The sequence below is a fragment of the Colobus angolensis genome, unplaced genomic scaffold, assembly GCF_000951035.1.
Source record: "Colobus angolensis palliatus isolate OR3802 unplaced genomic scaffold, Cang.pa_1.0 Scaffold127, whole genome shotgun sequence".
NCBI lineage: Eukaryota > Metazoa > Chordata > Mammalia > Primates > Cercopithecidae > Colobus > Colobus angolensis.
The window spans coordinates 9,584,339-9,595,502 of record NW_012113919.1 but is presented as its reverse complement, the minus strand read 5'-3'; the positions used below and the strand labels follow the sequence as shown (position 1 = coordinate 9,595,502).

Below are 11,164 nucleotides of genomic sequence, written 5' to 3'. Positions count from 1 at the left end.
AAGCTCAATTAACTTCTGTCTCTATTACCCAATACAACATGTTACAGCTTTCAACAACAACAAAAAGAAATTATGCCAGAATGCAATAAAATACTTAATCTGAAGAGACAAAACAAGAATCAGAACCATACCTAGATACAACACAACTGTTAGGATCATCATTCAGAGAAATTAAAATAATTGTGATTACTAAGTGAGCCCTTAACAGAAAAAAAAAATAGAAATGTGTAATATAAACAGAGAAATGAAAAAAAAAAAAAGCCTAAGAACCAAAAGAAAATGCTAAAGGAGAAAAAAGAAGAGGCCCATTGATGCATTTATTAATCAACTTCCATGACTGAAGAAAGAATGAGTGAGCTGTAGGTAAGCCCATAGAAAATTTCCATATTGAAATGTGAAGAGAGAAAAAAAATGAAAAGAACAAAACAAAAGAGAACATTAAAGAGCTATAAGACAATTTCAAGAAATGTATCATACTTCAAATTGGCTTAATAGAAGAAAAAAAACGTAGCAAAAAAATTAACATTTGCAGTAATCATGGCTAAGATTCACAATATGAGAGACCTCTACTTCATCACAAGCTTTCAGCATTCACAGACTAGTTACAGGTAAGCAGAAGAACAAGTTGCCTAAGTGGACGTGGATATATGATCATGTCTTAACAAGGCAACTAGTTCCCTCAAAGGGCAAACCCAGCTTCTCCTCATATTTGGTGGATAATTAACACATTCTAGTATTTTTAAAAATAATCATTATCACAGTAACTAGCTTCACTCGATTATTTAGCGTCATCGAATCTCTATCATCACGGACAGGCAAGGCTCAGTTTAGCCAACCAAGCACTCTACTTCTAAGATTTTGACTTGTGATTAATCCAGTTATTTCCTCTGCTATAAGGAGAAAAGATTATATTGGATAGTTTTGTTTCCTGCAGCAAAGTAATTTTCTGCATGACCAGCAATAATGCAATGTGGGAGATTTTAATAAGAAGCAATTATTTTTAAATTTAAAACTTAAACAGAATGCAGATTGTAATAATATAGCAGAGATGTGCACAAAATTATGAGTCACTTTAAAAACTATTAACCCTGTAATGTGTTGTGTGTTCTTGTATGGAACAGGGCAATAAAAGAAACATAACTAAAGCAGAAATATTTCTCAGTCTCCTGGAAACACATATGTAATGTTGAAACTGACAAGATAATACTCCCTTTTTATGGCATTCCATAATTTAATGTGTTACCTTGTTTTCATCTCTGAAATTAATAGTTTTTTTACTGAAATAAACATTTATGAAAAGAACACATGATTTTTTATGTATATGTGTGTGTGTGTATGTGTGTGTGTGTGTTTGTGTATATATATATATATATATATGTATTTTTTTTTTTTTTTTTGGCCAAAGAGAAAAAGTTAACATCTGATGTTGGAAAATGGTCAATGATAAGAGATGAGATTTTGCAAAATAAAGTCATTGAATATGTGATGGAAAATACAGCCTCTGGCCCTCATTATCACGGCGTGTAAACTGAGGAGTTAAACAGTTGAGATCTCTGTGATCTAGTACCCCCATCTCTGCCTTTTATTTCCAACTCTGAAGATGGAATGCTATCACTAGATGGATGCAGTATATCTGTATCTGTATCTGCCAATATTATCTATATCTATGTCTCTATCTATCTATCATTTTTTGGTAGCTACTCAATCCTCTATTGAAACTAGATTTCATATTGAGACAGGATTGTTCCCCTGACCTCCCTTAATGGGCGGGACCTGGAGTGGCTTGTTTTACTTAGCCTGCTGCTGGCCACTCCTTGTTAAGAGGGAGTGTGTGAGCAAGCAAGTGCAAGAACCAGAAGAAAGGAACACTGGAATCAGCTAGCTGCTTCGCTCTGGTAGCAGTAGGCTCTATGCGTTCCACAGTAGCATCCAAGCCCCTTCCCTCTTGGCACCCAGAAAGAATCAGGTCACTAACATGGATTGAAGGGTACTGTATGGAGAGGATTTTATTGGGCAATGGATGTGGCTCTCAGTGGAATGGGGGGCTGGATAGGGGATGGTGCAGGAAGAAGGTGATCTTTCCCTGAAGCCACACCTTCTGATGTTAGCTGCGTCTATCTGTAGCCTCAGATGCTCAGCCACTTGTATCCTCAACACTCAGCTCCTTGTGTCTCCAACACTCAGCAGCCTGCATCCCCAACCTGTTGCACCAGCTGCTTCTATTGTGCTGCCAGCTGAAGTCTTTTTATACTCACAGGATAGGGGGTGGGACAGGCCGAAAAGGCAATCATTTGGGCAGAAAAATGGGGTCAGCTGTTTTCACTTAGGGGTGAGGTTCTAGGCTAGAGGCAGTGGAGGTTGCAGTGAGCCGAGACTGCACCACTGCACTCCAGCCTGGGCAACAGAGGGAGACTCCATCTCAGATAAAAGGACCTTTTGGCTTTTTTAGTCTTTTTTTTTTCTAATTTTGAAACACAACTGAGACATCATACTGACACCTATTGTGGAAGGTATAATTTAGCTGACAAACCCTTAGATATAGCTTTTACAAGTTTTTGGTTTTAATTTTCATCAAGTATTTCACTTTAATATGTTATTTACAGGGTTAATTAAGGAAAACATGAAATTTATGACAAACGGCAATACTTAAGGACATATGGGAATTGAACAAAAAATAAAATTAATTTTCTTCCTTTAAAGCTATGCACTAGTTTAATTTATTATTACTTTTAATTTAGTTTGTGACTAAAAAGTTCAGGAGTGTAGTAGCTAAATGAAATACGTGTGATATTTTAAATGAGGAATTTAACAGATTTTTATCAGTGTGTTTTACAAGATGGATTAAAGTAAGTTTCATTAACCACATCCAGTTTAATTCCTCAATCTTTTAAGAAGAAAATGCATTAATAGAGATATATTTAGTGAGATTTTACTATGGATATAGTCAGGCTAAAAAGAGAGACATTCATTACTCAAACATTCTCCTGAAATTACTTTTAGCAATTGGAATAACTTTATATATGCAATAATCAATTCAGCTTCAATGTATTCTTTCTTGGACTTGATTTCGTTTCCAGCAAGCAGAAAGAAAATGAATATACATGCAGACATAATTGTATTTTACTTACTATGGAAACATTTTTATGTTATAAATGAGAGATTACACCAATATCAATCTTACATTGGGTTCATAATGCAGTTTCTCAAGGATATGTTCTTGGTCATTATCTTGCCAATCATTATATTCTCTCCCTCTTGCACTCAACTAACAGAACGCTACTGGTGCTATGGAATATTGAGGTTTTCACTCATGGGCCTTGGGAAAATGTGGGAAACAAAACAGAATACTCATTGCTGTAGCTGCTATTTCTCAAGAAGGCAAAATCTGTGTGCTCAGCCCCATTGTTCCTCTAGTTTTAAACTTTTATTTCTATTGGTATTGTCTCAATATTGGCTCTGGAAGGAACTTGATGCGAAGTTCGGCATCCAGGGAAAGGCATGGTTGATCATGCTTGAGTCAGGCATGATCTGCCACAGGTGAGGCATTGCCCTATCCTCTGTGGTCACAGAAATGAGGAATGACAGTTAGTCAGGAGAAGACCATGTGCAATGGCAAAAGGGCCATTTCTCAAACAGAAAATAGAGTTATTCAAATTAGAAAAGAGATAGTGAAGCCTGCAAACAAATGATAACTGCAGTCTACCAGAATTACAGTCTAACAGAAATTACAAAGGAGTTCACGGTGCTTCAAATTCCTGACAGATACTAATTTTCAGGATTCATGGAGAAGATATCAGAATTCCCAAATTATCAGAGAATCACAAAATCATCAATTATTCTTAAATATTTTCAATGTTCTTTATATTCTACTCATTAATATGGATATCAAGAATGCTTAATAAATTATATTTAATGGTAGCTACAAAAAATTATAGTCTAGAGGTAATACCCAAATTCTTGAAAGTGCCAGGAAACACTCAAGATAGTGTTTGATTATTGTCACATTGGCATCTCTTAGCAGCATTAGCCTCCTACACATGCTAATATGCAGAATTGCCTAATTAAGGTCATATTTTGCTTCCAAAACTTTTTTTTTTTTTGGAGACGGAGTCTTGCTCTGTCACCCAGGCTGGAGTGCAGTGGCCGGATCTCAGCTCACTGCAAGCTCCGCCTTCCGGGTTTACGCCATTCTCCTGCCTCAGCCTCCCGAGTAGCTGGGACTACAGGCGCCCGCCACCTCGCCCGGCTAGTTTTTTGTATTTTTTAGTAGAGATGGGGTTTTACCGTGTTAGCCAGGATGGTCTCGATCGCCTGACCTCATCGCCTGACCTCGTGATCCGCCCGTCTCGGCCTCCTAAAGTGCTGGGATTACAGGCTTGAGCTACCGTGCCCAGCACCAAAACTTATTTCTTGGAACACCACTCATAGGTTTTTATAAAGAACGTTACATGCACAAATCTATTACTCTTGGTTTTATTCACAAAAAAATGACTCACTTTTAGCAGTAAAGTAGACCTGGAACACACTCTTGTAACAGTGCAAAGGCTGCAGGCAAAACTGACTGGATTCTGACTGCTTCTCCATTATGTGATCCTTTCCAGCTTCCCAGAAATGGTGAGCTTAGCCTGTTAGTCCTGCCTGTTAGACTTCCTGCCCTCTCTTGCATTTACGAGGAAACTAATCTTCTTCCAAATCTTTAATCCTGAAAATATGAGTCCAGAAATTTGAAAAGTATGAAAAATTATTGTAAGCTTAGTTGTCAATATAGAGAGGTTGATGGTCCAAGAAATTCACTGATATCAATTAAAAAGCAAAAACAGGAAGTAATCTGTGTAAACTCATATTTATAAATTCATTAAAAACCATCACAGGAACAAAATTCATACTTCACTTTTAAAAAATCAATACTTCTCAAAATTTAGAAAAAATTACTTTTCACAAACTATTTATTGTATTTTAGCAGTTGGTTTTCCTTTGAGATTCAAAAGCAATATGTGAATAGAGATACTTCTCATTTATATTTTCCATTTTAAGTGAGTAATTCAGTGGCATTTGGTACATTTACAGTGTTGTGCAACCACCTCCTCTATCTAGTTCCAAAACAATTTCATCATGTCAAATTTTAAAACAACCATTAAGCAGTTTCTCTTCCTTCTGCTCCTACTCACTCCTTGACAGCCACCAATCTGAATACTTTCTCTTGGATTTTAGGATATGTTATGTAAATATATTCACATATGTCCTTTTTTCTGTAGTTGCTTTTAATTAACATAATATTTTGGCAGTACATCCATGTTATAGCATGTCTCAGTACTTCATTTCTTTTTCATGGGTGAATAATACCCCAAATACGATTCCATTTTATGTGTATATCACATTTTGTCCATCTCTTTAACCATTGATGAGCATTTGGGTTGTTTTCACCATTGGCTATTGTGAATAGCACTATTGTGAATATGACTGTGCACATAGTTTTCTATTCTAGGAGTGGAATTGTGAGGGTCATATGGTTACTTCTATGTTTATCTTTTTGTGGAATTTCAAACTGATTTTCACAGATACTGAATGATTTACATTACCACCAGCAATTAAGGAGGGCTCCAATTTCTTCAGATCTACATCAACAATTATTTTCCATGTTTTTAATTATAGCCACTTTTGCAGGTTTGATAGTAGTAACTTTATGTGGTTTTGATTGGCATTTGCCTAATAAGTAATGACACATCTTTTCATGTGTTTATTGGCCATTTATATGTCTTTGGAGAAATGTCTACCCATGTCCATGATTTATTTATTTAAATTGGGTTGTTTGTCTTTTTGTTGTTGATTGTACATATTCTTTGTATATTATGGGTATGAGGCATTTATTAGATGTATGATTTGCAAACATTTTGTCCTCTTCTGTAGGTTAATTTTCTTGATAATGTGAAATGTGTTACTCCATATGTGTATGTTGAAACTCTAACCCACAATGTTACTGTATTTGAAGTTAGGGAATTTAAGGTTAAATGAGATCATACCTGTAGGATCTTTAATAGGAATGGTGTCCTTTTAAGAAGAGGGAAAAGAGCCATGGATGTACTCATAGGGGAATACCTATGTAAAGATAATGAGAAGGTGACTATCTGCAAGCCCGAAAGAGAGGCCACAGGAGAAACTAAACCTGCAGACACCTTCACCTTGGACTTCCTGCCTCCAAAAGTATAAGAAAATAATTTATATTGTTTAAGCTACCCAGTCTGTAGTATTTTGTCTTAGGAAACCTAGAAAAACAATATGTTTTTTTTTAAATGCCCAATGGGTTTTAATTTTGATGAAATACAATTTTTTTTCTTTTATTTCTTAATTTTTTTGTCTTATAGCTAAAGAATTCATTGACAAATCTAAGGTCACTTGAATTTAATCATGTTTTCTTCTATGGCTTTCATGGTTTTAGTGCTTATATTTCTGCCAATGATCCCTGTTCAGTTAATTCTTTATATGGTGTGAAGTAGGAGTCCAGTTTTATTCTTTTCATGTAGATATTCAGTTGTCTAAACATTGTTTTTGAAGAGATTTTCCTTTTCCCATTTAGTCATTTGGCCCTCTTGTTAAAAATCAACTGACCATAAATATATGGAATTATTCCTGGACTCCCAATTCTATTACATTGGTATATCTGTCCTTATGCCAGCACTACATTGCTTTGATTACTATAGCTTTATAGTAAGTTTTGATACAGGGAAGTGTGAGTCCTCCACTTTTTTAAAGAACATTTTGTTTATCTTGTGCCTCTTGTAATTCCATATGAATTTGATATTTGATTTTTACATTTTCCAAAAATAAGCCACTGGAATTCTGATAGAGATTACATTGCCTCTGTAGATCACTTTTGGTTGTAATGGCATCTTAATAAAATATGAAGTCTCACATCCATGAACCCAAGATTTTTTTCCTACTTATGTTGATTTTCTTTGATTTCTTTTAGCAATTAAAAAAATTCAGTATACAATTCTTTAATCACCACCATCACACACTCCACTAGACATAACCAAATTTATTTCTATTTATTTCATTGTTTTGGATGCTACTATCATAGTTTATTTTTAATTTTAAATTTAAATTTTTGATTTCTGGTGTATTTAGAAACCCTACTGATTTTTGCTTGTTGATCTTGTATCCTGCAATGCTGATGATTTTATTTATTAATTCTAGTAGCTTTTTGTGTATTTTTTTAGATTTCCTGTATTTAGGATCATGTCATCTGCCAGTAGAAAAAATTGTACTATATTCTTCCCAATTTGAATGACATTTATTTCTTTTTCTTTTTAAATTTCCCTGGATAGAAAGTCTAGTACAGTGGTGAAAGTGTGCATCCCTGTCTTTTTCCTGATCTTAGGGGAAAGCTTTCAGACTTTCCCCACCACAATTGTATTAGCTGTGGATTTTTAAAATATGGGCTTGATCATGTTGAGGAAGTTACTTTCTATTTCTGTGTATTTAATGTTTTTATTATGGAAGTGTATAGGATTTTTTGTTCAGGATAAGTTGAGATAATCAATTGTTGTTTTTATTATTCTATGAATGTGGTGTATTATACAGATTGGTTTTCTCATGTTGAACCAAATTTGCATTCTTGAGATAAATCCCAATTGGCTGCAGTATATAATCTATATAATATGCTGTTATATTTGGTTTACTAATATTTGAGAATGTTTATATCTATATTCATAAGTGATGCTGACCTGTTAGTTTTCCTTTCTTATGAAGTCTTCCATCTGGTCCTGAACTTTTATTTGTTAGGACGTTTTCTAACATTGATTCAATCTCGTTGCTTATTCTAAATGTGTTCAGATTTTCCACTTTTTCTTGAGTCAATTTGGTAACTTATTTGTTTCTAGGAATTTGTCCATTTCATCTAGCTTATCTAATTTTTGACATAAAATTATGTATAGAATTATTTCTAAAATCTTTTTTTTTCTTTCCTTTTTAATTTTTAATGACCAAAACAAAGCATCTAAAACTGCAGCTTCTGGAAGAACCACTTGTTCTTGCCTGTCTTGTATCTCTCCTCAAACTTGACCTTGGCCTCTCGTCGGGCCTTGCGTTTTAGAGCAGGATCTCTGAAGACATCCTTATTGACGACAGTTTTGTCCAAGGGGATATCCACAGAGGACCTTGTGGGCATTAGGTGATTGTAGTTATAAACTTTCACAAAAGACTTGATCTTTGACCTCTTGGCGATCTTCTTCTTGCCCATGGCAGCTGTCACTTTGCGGGGGTAGCGGTCAATTCCAGCCACCAGAGCGTGGCTGTAGGGGCGATCTGAGGTGCCATCATCAATGTTCTTCACGATGACGGCTTTGCGTCCAGAGTAGCGTCCAGCCAGGACAAGCACCACCTTCCCAGGTTTCATGAACTTGCCCATTTCGGCAGCAACCACTCAGGCCTACAGCCTATTTCTAAAATCTTTAAAAATTTCTGTAATGTCCTTTCTCTTTGTCAATCTAGCTAAAAATTTGTCAATTGTGTTGATCTCTTCAAAAAACTATACTTTTGTTTTCATTGATTTTCCGTATTATTTTTCCGTTCTATATTTCATTTGAACACATTTTTAAATTTTATCTTTATTATTTCATTCCTTCTGGGAGCTTTGGGTCTCATTTTTTTTTTTCCTGATAATCTAGTTTTCTATTGTATAAGATTAAGTATTTGTTTGAAATCTGTATGTTCTTTAATGTAGGCATTCACTACTATAAATTTACTTCTGAGGAGAATCTCTGCTGCATTCCATGTTTTAGTATGTTGTGTTTTAATTTGTATTCATAACTAGAGGGAAACACAGGTGATGGAGAAAAAGACGTAGAAATATCATCCACTTGCAAAGTATAGATTTGTTTGTATTATAACATGAATAAATAAGTTAAATTATGAGACAGATAAGAAAATTTGAACACTGACCATTGATGCAGTTATAGTTAATTTTAAAATCAAGTTTAATAACATTTTAGTTATTTTAAAGAGTTATAGTAATTTAGAGATGTATTCTGAAATATTTTAAAATGAAAAGATATGCCTGGGATTTCTTTCAAAATGAATCTTGTAGGTTGGGAAGAAAACAAGACTGACAATGAGTTGTTGAGGTTGGGCAATGTGTACACTAAACCTTACTTTATCTTATGTTACGGTATATACTGTTAAAACTTGCATTATTTTCATAAACACATTTGCTAAATGCAACTGTTATCAAATAAAGTCGATTGTGCTCCATTCATGCATTATTTTATCTGAATATTAGGTTTCCAGTTAAAAATGTGTGTGTGTATGTGTGTGTGTGCACGCACATGTGCATGTGCATGTACATGTGTGCATAGATCAGAGATTTTGTTAAACTTGCTTATTGGTAGATATATCTTCATAGCCATGAGGCAGGTTGAGTGTACTCTGCTAGTTCCAACTTTTTTCTAGTCTCTTTTTCCTGCATAGCAGCTTCTTAAGTAAAGGAAGAGATAAAGTTAGTCCCTAATGTGTTTAACCACTGCTAAGAAATTTCAGGTTCTTAATTCCTATTTTAGAACAGCAAGCAATCATTAATGACACAAGCAGTAATTACTGGCTTTTCCCATTGCAAAGACCACTTGAGTAGATAGAATTGTATAATGGGGTTATAAAAATGCCCAGAAAATTATAGTACTTCAATTCTGTGCCTATAAACTATTATGTTGAGGACAGGCAAAGAAATATGACCATAATACTATTTTATAAAGTAAATGGAAAAAGACAACAAAGATATACATTTCTTTTATTTTGTTTGGTTCCAAGAGAGGCAAGAAAAAGAAACTCCAAAGTTTGTTCAGTTTAGGGCATAGATAGATACAGATATGTAGATAAAAATATAGATATCTCAGGTAGAAATGTAAATGTCAAATAAAAATTCTGATGAAATTTATCTCACTTTTTATATTACCAGAGAAAAACTGTTTCATAATAATTTTTGTTTAAAACTAAAACACAAGTTTCAATTTAATTTACAAAGATTTTTATATTATATATAAAGTGACCAAAGAAGCAGAACTTTGAAATTTAATTTTAATTGACTTGAAATACAATAGAATTAAAAGGGTAGTTAGACTGACACCGAAATTACCCTTCAAAATTTAATATCTTTTAGGAACTTATATAATACAATTCATATCATTAAGACTTAATCTTCTGAAACACTAGTCGATAAAGATGAAGTTTTTAGATAACAAATAACGTCAGAAACCATTGGAAGTCCTCAGCAATTGCAAATCCATGAGCTTACAGTACAATTTGGCCAAGGCAAATTATAGTCATTCTGAAGAAATTCTTGGGGGAAAAAAATGACCTTTTCTAGAACTGAAAGCCCTCAACCTCAAGGACCTTTTGGTAAATGGGCCTAATGTGTTGCCCTCAACAGAGAGAACAGCAGGAATAATTTTATGACCATTTTAGATAATGCACAGTATTGGTTTGCCTCGATTTTTCATATGTGCAGGAATGTTTACCACCAGCACAAAAGTTCTGTTCAGAGATACTCGGTAATGTTGCAGCATCTTCACCAGCCCTATCATCTTCTGATTTAGATTGCTGCCTACAAATCATGGACTATTGGTATAGGAATACATAGTAGTTTCCATTCTAGACACAGGTATACCCCATTTTATTGTGTTTCACTTTACTGCACTTTGCAGATATGTTTTATTTCTTTTTTATTTTCTTACAAATGAAACGTCTGTAGTATCCTTGCATCAAACAAGTCTATCAGGGACATTTTCCCAACAATATGTACCTACCTTGTGTCTTTCTGTCACATTTTGGTAATTCTCACAATATTTCAATCTTTTACATTATTATTATATTGATTTGGGTGACATTTCATCAGTGATCTTTGCTATTTCTATTGCAATTATTTTGAGACATCAGAAACCACACACATATAACACAGTGAACGTATCGATAGAAGTTGTCTGGGTTTTGAATACTCCACCAACCAACTCATCCCCTGTCTCTTTCCCTCTCATCGAGCCCTCCTATTCCCTAAGACACAACAATATTGAAATTAGGCCAATAAATAGCCTTACAATGGCCTCCAAATATTCAAATAAAAGGAAGTCACATCTTTCTCACTTTAAATCCAAAGCTAGGAATGATTAAGTTTGGT

General features: G+C 34.4%; 1 pseudogene across 1 annotated transcript; it reads right to left on the bottom strand.

The window, feature by feature from the left end:
• Positions 1 to 7,948: 7,948 nt before the first annotated feature.
• On the bottom strand, positions 7,949 to 8,435 carry LOC105505588 (annotated as a pseudogene). Its single transcript, XR_001000774.1, has one exon. The product of XR_001000774.1 is annotated as a 60S ribosomal protein L27 pseudogene (transcript).
• Between the last annotated feature and the right edge of the window lie 2,729 nt (positions 8,436 to 11,164).